The sequence below is a fragment of the Neophocaena asiaeorientalis genome, unplaced genomic scaffold, assembly GCF_003031525.2.
Source record: "Neophocaena asiaeorientalis asiaeorientalis breed wild unplaced genomic scaffold, Neophocaena_asiaeorientalis_V1.1 scaffold476, whole genome shotgun sequence".
NCBI classification, from domain to species: domain Eukaryota; kingdom Metazoa; phylum Chordata; class Mammalia; order Artiodactyla; family Phocoenidae; genus Neophocaena; species Neophocaena asiaeorientalis.
In genome coordinates, this window is record NW_020172178.1 from 6,940,957 (window position 1) to 6,950,290 (window position 9,334).

Genomic DNA, 9,334 nt, shown 5'->3' on the forward strand with positions numbered 1-9,334 from the left:
ACCCTTTATTGGCTTAAATCCAAACTTATTAGCATGATATAAAAATTTGATCTTGTCATCCCTTAAAATAAAATTCACGCTTTCTAGCACGGTCAATAAAGTTTGATCTTGTCACTGCACTTAAAATCTCACAGTGTCTCTTGATTGTGGAATTATGGAAAAAAAATCCAAAATCTTAGCATCATATGTGAATTTTATTTTGTAATGTCGCTGCATACTCTTTATCTAATACAACAAAGCTCAGCATGTCACGCTCTTAGAACTTTTTATTGCCTAAAATCAAATTCCTAGGCACGTGCAAAAATCTCATCATGTCAGAGCCTCAAAATAAATTCCACGTTTCTGTGCGTATTCCCAATGTCGATCATGTAACTCCTCTGATCAAAGTCTTTCAGCCTGACTGTCAGCACCAATCAGATCTCCTTGGTGTGCTCTTAAAGTCAGACTCTGGCACCCTTCGACATGTAAAGTCCAGATGTTTTAGCATGATACTTAAATGTGTGCCTCTTACTTTTCTCTGTACAATTTTCCAATGTTCCCTCATTGCCTGTGATATAAAGTCCAAAGCCTTAAAACATATTTGATGTTTTTTTGCAGACTTACCTCCCACAAGCAAAAATCTCCCCATCACATTTCTTCAAACACACTGGCAAGAATCCAAACTCAGCATGATTATAAAGGTTTGATCCTGTCACTTCTCAAAATAAAGTCCAAATTTCTTCCCCCCAAACCCCAAATCTATTCATGAAACCCCCCACTTAAAATCTTTTTAATGAATTTTCATCACTAACAAAATGTCTCCCTGTCTTAGCATGGCTTCCAAATTTAATCATGGTTTCCTCAGTTTAAAACCCTCCACATGCATGTCCATAACATACAATCCAATTGCCTGAGCATGAAATGCAAATTGGACCACGTGTTGGCTATACTGAAGAGTCGTCACATTGCTCTTTATTACTTAGGGTGTAAAAAGCCTAAATTTGCACAAAACCAACATTTTGCACCGTCTACGATTCTTAGCTTCAGTTTCTTATTCCTTTCGCCCTTCACTCCTCAGAGACTGGGTTTCTTACTTCTCGCCCCCCAAACACATCTTGATTTCACTGTCCCAGGTCCTTTTATTTTTTAAAACTCATCTCTCTACCTATGATTCATTAATTCACGCAGCATGCCCTGATTCTTTTTTTCCGGACCAGGCATTACGCTAGATCTCCAAGATAAAGGAATGGAGGCAACCTTGCAGAACGTCACCAGCAAAGAGATGAGAACCACACCCTTGTGTTCAATACTGTGGCGGAGGTGAGCTCGGGGTCCTGGAGGGGCAGGGCGGGGGTCTCCCTGTACTCCTGCGAGCGCCCCCTTGAAGCTCCACTGGGCTCAGCTGTCTGCCCCTTTGCAAGGGCTTTGGGCATCGTCGGAGACCCACGTACCGCTTTGGACAACCACTGTGGGCTTCCTTCTGACTCCTGTCCTCCACGGGCCCACCCACCGCAGCCCCATGCAGCCCAGGGGCTGCCCCTGCCTCTCCTCTGGGCTCTCCGGAAGTAGAATTCGCAGTCCTACGAATGAAGCTGGACACAGGTTGAAGTCTCAAACCTCACAAAAATTTCTTTCAGAAATGTCTACTGATTTGGAAATTCTTAACCTTACCAAAAAAAAAAAAAAGAAAAAACCCTCCAAAATCCAGGATGATTTAGTGCACCCGGTTTGGGTTCTTTGGGTTGGACCCTCTTTCTTGCCCTCCCGACCCTCACACACAGACAGCCCAGCCTCACCACCTTCAGTGCCTGGAGCCTTCTCGGTCAGGTCAGCTCCTCGCTCGCCTCTGAGCAAGTGACCCATTGGGTCAGGGCTGCCAACGTGTGTCTGTGAAGGGTTGGGTGTGGGGAGCCGGGGGGGCGCCAATCCCTCAGCGAATATCTCTCCCCGTCAGCTCACTTGCACAGTAAAGGAAATCTGATTTTAAAAATAGAGCTTGGAAGAGGAGCTGAGAGGATGTTTAGGAGCGGGGTTGAGCCTGGGGCGGGGGGCGGAGGCCCAAGTTGCTGGGGAGAAGGTAGGACAGCGAGAAAGAGGAGGGGTGAGGGGGGAAGGGGAAGGAGGGCTTCTCGTGTTCCCCTTTTCCGGCCTCCCAGATGCTGGCTGTCACACCTGGGGCCCCCTGGCTTTCTAGGCCGTCAGGTGGGCACCAGGGCTGTTGTCAGGTGAAGACCCCTCTCTGCCCTGCGCGGCCTCAAGGCTGTGCTCAGAACCAGTTGGGCTCGAGGGACACAACCACCGGGTCTTGGGGGCTCGGTCGTCTGGAAATGAGTGTCTTTCATGTGCTGCTCCCTGCACTGCCCCAGTCCTGCTGGTGGCATGGATGGAATGGGGTATCACGATGCGGGTGGGCGCACAGGGGCGCTGGGCGGGCCACAGGCTGTTGTTAGTTATTCTGTTAAACTAATGTCAAGGTCAAGTTGTGCCCTTAGCAGGCTGAGCCTGGGGGTCCTTCTTGATTCCCCTGGTGTGGACCAGTGGCGTGGTCCCTCTCCGCATTCAGCTTTCTAGTCGGGAGCAGAGGAGAAGGGTGGTGGGACTTCTGAGGGTGGCTCCCTGAGGGTCCCAAGAGTAGCTGGGATTGGGTCCCGGGTCCCAGTGGACCATGGGACCTTCAAGGGCTGCTGGCCTGGCAGAGCTCAAGTTGGGGGTCCCTCCCTTCCGAGACCCTGCCTTGGCACTCAACTCCCTGACTTGCGCTAAAGACCCCTTGGGCCTTACAGATAGGAGACCCTTCTCACCTTGGCCCAGAACAGCTGGTCTCTGTTACTCCCCTTTCTTCCCCTGGGGCCTGGACAGAGGTCCTTGACTGTCAGGCCCCCCCCGGGCCTCCGACATAACTGGGGACACTAGAAGGGGGAAACGGTGACTCAGGAAGACAGCGAGTTATGGCAGAGCTGGGGCTGTCCCCTGGGCTTCACCTCCACCTCCATCCTGGGCTAGGTGGAGGTCTCCTGGAGAGGGTTCCTGCAGCCCCTCGCCTCCCCAGGCCGTCGAGGTGAAGGGCAGTGCCCCTGACCCAGCAGTGTTCCCTCCGATGCAGAGTGCCTGTCCTGCCACCGCTTGACTGACAGCTCCGGGGGCAGCTGGATCCCTCTGACCAGAATAACCCGGGGAGGGGGAGAGTGCCACCTGCGGGCGGGGCCAGGAGAGGGTCACGGGGAGAGTGGCCTCCTTCTTTGGGCTGCCCCAATCGGCCGGGCCAATCAGTTGGTCCTGAGGCTGCTCTTGCCTTTCAAGGCAAGTGGGCAGGGCAAGGAGCCCGTACCAGCTGCCAGCCTGGGGCCCACGCTGACTTGCAGGCTGCCCTTCTCCCCCTGGGCCCTCAGTTTCCCCACATCTGCAGGGAGGCTTAGGCTGTGGTCTTCTCACTTGTGCCCTGTAGTTCTGGGGTCCTGAGAGGAGCTCGAGGGGTGACCCTGGCAGGCGGAAGGTAGTGCCACCAGCCACTCTTACAAACTGGGGGCTCTCGTACTAGTTCCACAGTTGGGAACACAGGCTGGGTGGCTTCTTTCAGTGTTGGTCCAGGTTTGACAGCTGGGCTGGGAGGGGTCTCGGTGGACTTTTCCGCATCTCTGGTGGGCTCCCTCTGTGCCTGGTGTGCTGTGGCTTCAGGCCTAGGAGCGTGGGGTCTGGGGGCGTGCAGGGCATCTTGGGCCGGAGTGGGAGGCCGAGGCTGGCCTCAGCCTCCCCATTCACATAATGGAAGGAGCACGGCCTTCCCAGGGGAGGTGGGCGCAGCAAGCCCTTTGTAAACTGTGAAATGCTACCAACGAGTCAGGGCCTGTTATTTTCATTAGGACTCTTACGATGACTACTTTTAGAACACCCGCTATAATTGGAATGGTCAGACAGACTCAGACTGTTTTCACGCATGGTGTCAACTTTAATTTTCCCATTAACCCTGAGAGGTGATGACGCCCTGCCTTGCAAGTGAGTGAACCAGAGTCCAGAGGGTGGAGCGGCTTGCCCAGGAGCCGTAATTAGCGGGGACGAAGGCGCTCGGATCCAGGTCATTGAACGGCCCCGGCAATAAGCCGCCCGTGACTGGAGCTACTGAGGGACGGGGGCGGGGGGGCGGTGTAGGGTGCAGAGGCATGTGTCCTCCAGATGGGGGTAATTAGCGCTCATTTATTAAAATGGGTGTTTCCCGAGTGTCTGCTCTGTGTCAGGCTTGACCCTGGGCACAGGGCCCCTAATACTGACTTCGTTCCTTATTGGGTGGGCGTGTTCTGGTCTCACAGCTTTAACTGGGATTCAGAGAGCTCGGATCAGGAAGGAAGAGGCAGAGGCAGTGTTCAAAGCCAGGCTTAGGCTTTCTTCCTTGCACTGGTGGACTGAGGGGCAGGAACCGATGCCCTGGGTGCAGTGGGCAGTGGCCATTTGGGGCCCCTGAGGACTGGAGGGGCCCCTTGCGTTTCATGGCCCGACGGGAGCCCAGACCAAAGGAGTGGGGACCTCGGTGTCTCCCCTCCGTCTCCTCGAAAATCTCACTCACGCGGTCATCCCCGACTCATTTTGGCTGGTTTGGTCGTGGGCAGAGGGACAGGACAGCTGGCCCAGGACCTGCTAATTATAGCCGCTCAAGTATTTGAGCAGAGCTATGGAGTCCTCCATGTCATGGTTTTTTCTTGCAGGCAAGCCAACCCTTTAACCTCTCTTCCTGAGCGCTGGCCCAGGCCCCGTTCATTGCCCAGGCCCCCCAGGGGGAGGTCAGCATGAGGTCCCCACCCCAAGTCTTACCTTTGATGCAAGCGATCAGTGGCTCTGCTCCTGTCCCGTCAGCTGGAACTTCGCTTCTTTCTAGAAAGTTATTGGATAAATGGGTTTCTTTAAGTATGAAAGCCTAGGTTTGGGAGGTGCATGTGCGCTCCACAGTAGCACCACAGTCCACTCACAGCCTCTGTCCTGCTTTTCTCATGGGACTGTATCACGTCATGTGATACAGTCCCCCCATCGCTACGTTTGGGTCCCTCCGTGATATTTCTTGAGCACTTACTATGTGCCAGGCACTGTTTTCATTCCTCTGATCCTCAGAATACCCCGTCAAGGTGTTAGTTATTATCCCCATTTTGCAGAAGAGGAGCCTGAGGCCCAGAGACAAACCTCAGAGCCTATGGGTCGATCTCACTTCTGTAACTGGGACTGACCCAGGCCGCACATCTCATCGGTCTCAGGGCCCGCATGTCAACCCAGCTAAGGTCCACACTGGCGGCACTTGGGTCCTGCCTTTGCTCTGTGACACCTCAGCTCTCGGCAAGCCCCCTGTTCTTGCTGGACCCCTGTAGTGTTTTGTTCTGCCCCTGATGTCAGTCTGCACTGGCTACTCCTTGCTTCACCCCTCCCCCTTAGCACACAGTAGAGTAGGGCCGCCAGCAGCAGGCGAGGCCCGGGGCAGCGGCTCAGAGAGGTGGCCTGCGCCTCTGCCAGGGGACCTGGTGGGCATTTTCTCTTCTCCCCTCCCAGGTGGCGGAGAGGTGAGATGGCGGCTTTCTCCAGGAAGGGAGTAGATGCCTGGCCCAGGATCGAATAGAAAGGTCTGAAAAATGATATTTTTTAATCCCTGATTTGTACATTTGAACAATTTGTAAATGTGTAGAGTCCTCAGGAGGGAACTAACTCAAGCCCTTTGTTCTGCAGCTGAGGCTCTCACTGCCCCCGGTGGGCAGTGAGTCGGTGCATTCCCGAGGCCAGGGTGTGGCCCAGCCCTGGCCCCCAGGATGGCACACTTGCCCAGAGGAGTGTGAGGCCCTCCTAGGCTGACCTTGAAGCAGACCAGGTACGTATGCCCTGCTCTGTCACACTGACAGCCTCTTTGGGAGGTAGGGCCCTCAAAGACTGGGGGCCCTATATTAAGATAGTAATATAATTAAAAATCCAGGACGACACTGTTACTCTTTTCTGTCCGTTATACATCCCCCCAGGGAGATGTTAAAATCTCTCACCGTAATACAGAGGGATGCCTACAGCTGGGGTGTCCGTGATGGGGGCTTAAGGGGTCTGCTCGGGGGGCAGGAGAGTGTGGGCTGCCCTGGGAGGAGGTGGGTGGCCTTGGACTATAATTCCCCTCGCCTGCTCTGGTAGGATGGGGACAGCCATCTTCAAGTGTCGCCTTGACGCTTTTAATGAAGTCAACTATAAAATGCCTGGCACATATTAGGTGCTCAGCATATGCAAAAATGGTTCTTCTTTCAGGTGGATCTGTCCCTTAACTGTCCCTTTGAAAGCCCTTCTCATTTTTGTAGAGTCCAGAGGGGAACAGGGAGGGTTAGACAGGTCAGCGTTGGGTACAGAGGGCCTTTTCTTGAGTCAACCCTGTAACTTTATTGGCATTGTGGGATTTATGTAGCCTTTCTGAGGAACGAACTTCTTCAGGTGGAATGACCTTGGTCCGGAGGCAGATACAGGTAACCTGGGTACTGCTGTATTTTATTTTTATTTATCGTAAAAATCTTTTGTAGCTGCAAAACTATGACAAGCATCTCAAAGCATTCACCAGGACCAAACCCTGTCCGAGATAAAACACCATGTAATAAATAGCGGAGGCTTACGTGCGGGAAAGGTGATTAAGCGCCGGCAGAGGGCTGGCTAACCTGTACTCACATTTCTTCCGCCCAAAGTCGTGGTTGAAAATAAGTGTCTGCCTGGCAGAGGGGAGAGAACTCAGAAGGTCCTGCCTGTGTTAGCTTAGGGAGGGGGAGACATTAACCAGCTAACTAGTCAGTCCATCTGTGCACAGGGAGGCCAGGACAAAACCTGATTTCAGGCCGCTTTGGGTTTCAAGTTGGCTTAGTTTTGTGTTCTTGGGCTCGCCGAGCCTTGATGTCTTGATCTGCGGATAAAGGGTCTTCCCAGTCGCACACTTAGTTTGTGCCTGCGACAGCTGGAGGGGACCTGGGGAGCCGGGTCTGAAGCTTACTGTGCAAGCAGGGGTTGGGGTGCCTGGGGGAGAGAAGGGGTTCTGATGGGAAGTCGGGGTGCGGTGTGCTACCCGGGATGTGAAGGGGGGCAGGCAAGGACCTGCAAGTTTGCACCCCATTCTCAGGGAGCTGACATGTTAGCCACACCCCCTGTTGGTTAGAACTGGGGCGTGGGCAATGTGACAGCTGTGGGTTCCGCCCGGCTGGGAGGCTGCCGGTGCATGTGGGCTACAGGGCTGCTGCTCCCCAGAGGATCCCGTGTACCCTTCGCCCAGGACTGTCTCGTGTCACATTCTCCCGAGTCCTCATTCTAATTAGCTAATCCCTGAGAACACGGACCAGGGCATTAGCTTTAGGGCCTCTTAAAGACCAGAAAGGAAAGTCCTCCCCGATGGGTGCCTTGCAGACACCCGCCCCGTGGCTCTGGAGGGACTTGGGGCCTGTGGGTGGCGCAGTCACAGCCAGCAGGCACACACCTGCTGGCCTCATGTCACTGACACGCCACTCGGAGGCCCAGGGCTCCAGTTTTAGAACATAGAAAATTCTGAAAAGAATGATCTGGGAGATACAATAAATCCCTCATGTCTGCAGACCTTGTCTGGGGGAGATATGCTCACTCCTGATCCAACAGTCAAAATGCTCTTCCTTTTGTATTTGTCAAAAAAGAAAAAGCTAAAAGCTAACAGAAACCCCACACACAAACACAGCAAAGCAAAACAAAACCCACACACAAAATGTTTATTTTAATTATGCAAGAAGTGCATTGATAATTAATACGCTCATTACGGAAAATCAAACACTGCGGATAAAAGCTAAAGCCATCATCAACTCCTTCCTCCATCCCAGTAGCCCCCCCCACCCCCCAATCACCACCATTTTAACTCCTGTTGTCAGAGTCAGGTGTCTGGTTCCAGACTTCTTTTTTTTTTCCCTGTGCATTTGCATATATATCTAAATAGACCTCTCCAATTTATGATTATTTTTTTAACGTAGACTATATCACCATGTACATTTCTTTTTGCACAGCTTGTTTCTCTTCACTCAAGAATGTGCTTGGAGATCATAAAAGATAAACACCATTCCTTATAACAACACCTTAGTAGCCTGTATTCTGTACACACTGAAGTTGAGTTCACCACCTTGTCGCTGTCACTAAAGCTCCGGGTCCTTCCCCGGCGGGGCTGGCTTGTGGAAGCAGGTGTAAGTAATTGCCAAGGTCTGGATTTGAGGAGTGGGCTCACAAGTGTTTATGACATTATTACAAATGAATATATGAATGCATAAATTAGCAAAATAAAAGCAGGACATGCCTGGACCAATGATGAGAAAGTGTTTGTGAACAAAGGATCGTGATTAATCCAGCTCTGCGCAGAATACTGAGGTCCATTAAAAGACAATAGGTCTCTGCTGTTTCATTCTTTTTAAGAGCTGTTTAATATTCCGGGGTGTGTTTGCACCATTGTTGATTAGAGCTTCCTCTGTTGTTGAAAATCCCAGCTGTAAGTCTGCTGGGGTAGGCCAGTGTGAGCCTATAGATGCTTTGGTCAAAGTCCTAGTCATCGGGGTGGGTCACGGGTCCATGTGTGCTCGTTACATTATTTAAGAAAATAAATAAGAAAGATAACATAAAATAAAAGAGGTCCTGGCATAGATAAATGAGGAGAGCATGTCACGAACCGAGGTTTTAATTAATATGATTTTGCTGAACTGACGCCTGCTGAAAAAGATCTAAGCCGTCCTGTTTTATTTTTGTTGTTATTGCTAGCGACCCTGCAGTGAGCATTCTTGTAGCTGAATCTGTAAACACGTCCCTGACTGTTCTTTTGGTCTGGCTTCTTAGAGGTGGGATAGCTAGATTAAATGGTTTGCAGCAAAGTTTATTTTCACTGAGTGATCTTTGTAACATGCCGTTTTGACCTTGTCGCTGTCTTGCTTTAAATCCTCCATCTGACTTCCCGGAGTGTCTGGGACGTGGTCCAAGAGCTTTAGCCTGGCATGTAAGACCCTTCAGGGTCTGGCTGGAAGCTCCCCAGCCTCGCGCCCCCTCCCCATGCACACACACACACACACGCACGCACGCACACATATGTGTGCTAGGCACACGGCAGCCCCTACCAGCTACCCTCTCCTCTCTGTGTGTGCCCTGCCTTTTACCCTTCAGGGCTCCGGCCAAGCCGTCCCAGCCAGCTTCCCCTCGGAGCTTAAGACAAGGCTTGAAATACTCGCTAGGGTGAACCCAAATTTAGAGGCACCGCTGCCCCCCCAACGCCTCATGCTAAAGTTCAGCAAAGCATAGTCTGTGGAATCGTGATGACTCATTGACACATTTGCCTCATCTAGGAGAACGTTTTACATTTTTCTCGAATTCGTGAAAC

The 9,334-nt window shown here is 52.0% G+C and overlaps 1 non-coding gene across 1 annotated transcript; it reads left to right on the forward strand.

Annotated features, from left to right (window-relative positions):
• Positions 1-8,270: 8,270 nt before the first annotated feature.
• LOC112410046 (small nucleolar RNA SNORD112) lies at positions 8,271-8,347 on the forward strand. The gene has a single exon (XR_003005314.1). It is a non-coding gene; the product is annotated as a small nucleolar RNA SNORD112 (small nucleolar RNA).
• The last annotated feature ends 987 nt before the right edge of the window (positions 8,348-9,334 follow it).